At 38.2% G+C, this 2,835-nt stretch overlaps 1 non-coding gene across 1 annotated transcript; it reads right to left on the bottom strand.

Annotated features, from left to right (window-relative positions):
• Nucleotides 1-2,193: 2,193 nt before the first annotated feature.
• On the bottom strand, nt 2,194-2,265 carry Trnat-cgu (transfer RNA threonine (anticodon CGU)). Its single transcript has one exon. It is a non-coding gene; the product is annotated as a tRNA-Thr (tRNA).
• Nucleotides 2,266-2,835: the final 570 nt, after the last annotated feature.

Here is a 2,835-nt window from a genome sequence, read left to right as displayed (position 1 = left end):
TAACCTCAGAGGAAGGTAGACTAATTGTCTTTTCATTCTATAGTCTGGTTCATCACACTCTATGGACTTATAACAGGTTACGGGTTTCGACTCTTACGAGTCATTGCCACAGCCAGCACCTTGTACCAAAGTAACACAACGGATTGTCCTCTATCGTCAGTCTCGCAGGTGATCCTCTTCTTCATCTTCTCACCTCAGAGAGGGTCGCTAGATGACTATTTGTCGGATTACTTTCTACAAAAGATACGGACACTGATGGTGACTCGTATGACTAGAAACGCATATACCCATATCTTCCCATTCAGTGCGAGGAACATAATTGCATATAGAAATGTATTTTTCAGAATAGATCTCGTGCTGAAATGTGGCAACATCAAATTTCTTAAAAACTTTTATTTATACTGCCGTCATTGTAAAAACCAATCGTCAGTGAAAAAATGAACTTTTAGTTTTCGCATAACATTCGACCCAGTCGTCTCTGGTTCACTGTACATCATCACAGGCTGATACCTTTCCAATCTTCCGTAAATGTGGATGATTGTGTCATCATCCTTAAGCATTCGGCAAATATAGTTTTGTTTTTGGAGAGGGTCCGTTTTGAGCAAAACAAAGTTTATTATTTTTAATTTTATTTCCCAGACATGTTTCGCTGAAGTTTAATTATCATCAGTGCGTTCTTTGTTTTCTTCTGAAAAACAGTAAAAATGCTTTTTAATTCTGGTACACAAATGAATTTCAGTTTTTAAAGTCAGTTTTTATATAGCTGGAAACAGAAAATTTTTGTACATATACCTTGTTACCACACCAGGAAATCCACAGTATGTTTTTAGAAGATAACAAAAAACCTACAGATGATGCTGAAACCCCAGCGAAACATGTCTGGGATATAAAAAGAAAAATAAGAGACTTCAAAAACAATTCGGTTTGTAAGCAAACACAGGCAGTAGAGCTTCAGATTGAAGATGATTCTGTATACTGCATTTGTTCTTATATGGCAGTTGCGGTCGGCTTAAGAATTTTTAAAAAAATTGGCAGAGTGTGGTTTCGACCCACGGACGTCTGTTTTTTTTTACGAAATAAATTTTTATTTACAAGTTAACAATTACATTGGTACAGATGAAAAGATACCTTTAGTTTTCATGCGTGTAGTTTCCGTGTAGTTATCGAGAGTCTTTTTCTTTTCTTTTCGCTGTGGTTTGTTTTCTGATACACAAATTTTGTTTTTCAGATATGTACTTTGTTACATTTTGTTCGCTTGCAAATTCATTTATAATGATACTGCGATTTTGTTTTAATTCTAGTCTTTTAGGTATTTATGGCAAAGTAACAATGAGTTTTTCTTCAGTGATTTTGTTTGTGTTTTTGACATTGAAGTGTATATTGTATGAGTTTGTTAATGCTGTTTTTTTTTTTTTTTTAAATTGCTAACATTAAGGAAGAACGATTTTGATCTGGTGCCATAAGATAGTATCTCTTAAAAGTTGTTTGTAGTTTGAGCTTACTGACTATGACATACATCTATGAAAACAGTGACACATATACACGTAACAGGAAGGTATCATATTAGATTTAGCGACAGATATAGGTGAGAATTGTGTTTGAGAGGGAGACAGACAGAGAGAGAGATAGGGAGAGAGAGAGGAAAACATTTGACACATGGTAAAAAAAGTCTTTGCGAATCGTGATATATGTATAGGGTCACGAAACAATTGTAAATAAACCTGCATGACTATTGATATGAGTTGTAGTGAGATTGTTTGGTATTTTACTTACATAACCACCTTCATTGTAACGAGTGTTGTTTCTCAGATTGTCACCCTGTCTTGATATGCAAAATAAAATGGAGGACTCACAGAAGATTTCTAATAATGTTATGAACACTTTTTTCCAGTGGTGTGACGATATTATTTGTCGTGTCGCACTGTTTCACATGGGTGAACACCGTAGCTGCACTGCAGACTTTTAGACACAATACACACTTTGAACATGGACTTTTGTGATTGTTGGAGAGGGAGAAGGGGGGGGGGTCTGTGGCAGCAACAAAGAGGGCGTGAGAAACTTGGGGTGTGGGTGGTGTGGTGGCGGGGGTGGTGGCAAACACGGACAGTAGAGATTCAGACTGAAGATGATTTTGTATTCTGCTTTTTGTTCTTAAACGGCAGTTGTGGGTCGGTTTAAGAACTTAAAAAATTTTAGCAGAGCGTGGTTTCGATCCACTGACCTCTGGGTTACGGGCCCAGCACGCTTCCACTGCGCCACTCTGCTGCTGGAGGAAGCGTAGACCTAAAGAGTACCTGCCAGTGAGTTTCCCCTCCGCTGCTTTTCAAAGTGCTAATCTCAGCTAACACCCGACAAAGATTAAGGCTGGCAAAGCGTTACTGCGATGCATTTCAAGTGAAGACAACATGACTGATAATTAATCGTGCATGTAATACATGTTATTACATGCTTGATAACAAAAACTCGTAACGGATTCATAGGAGTAAGAAAGGCAAACCTACGTTTATTGCATTTGTGGTTATTCCTGATGTGCGGAGCGGCGGCGATCATTGAATAACACACCAACATGCATTAATACAACTTTATTATGCGAGAATATTTACAACGTCTTATACAGTCGGCAGCACACAACAGAATGGGAAGCAATATGGCGGCGCACAATAAGTCCACGGAGGATGCTAAGTTCACCGGACTTTGATACGATGTTACGTCATTATGACGTATACACGCTACATCAAAAACGATAGAAACCGTATATCGACTATTCGACTTTTGTGAACTTTCGAGAGATTGTGACAGGGTAGCGCTGTGCTCTGCGCCATTCGTTTAAATGTG

The sequence above is a fragment of the Schistocerca nitens genome, chromosome 4 (genome assembly GCF_023898315.1).
Source record: "Schistocerca nitens isolate TAMUIC-IGC-003100 chromosome 4, iqSchNite1.1, whole genome shotgun sequence".
Classification (NCBI taxonomy): domain Eukaryota; kingdom Metazoa; phylum Arthropoda; class Insecta; order Orthoptera; family Acrididae; genus Schistocerca; species Schistocerca nitens.
This window is presented reverse-complemented; position numbering and strand designations above follow the sequence as displayed.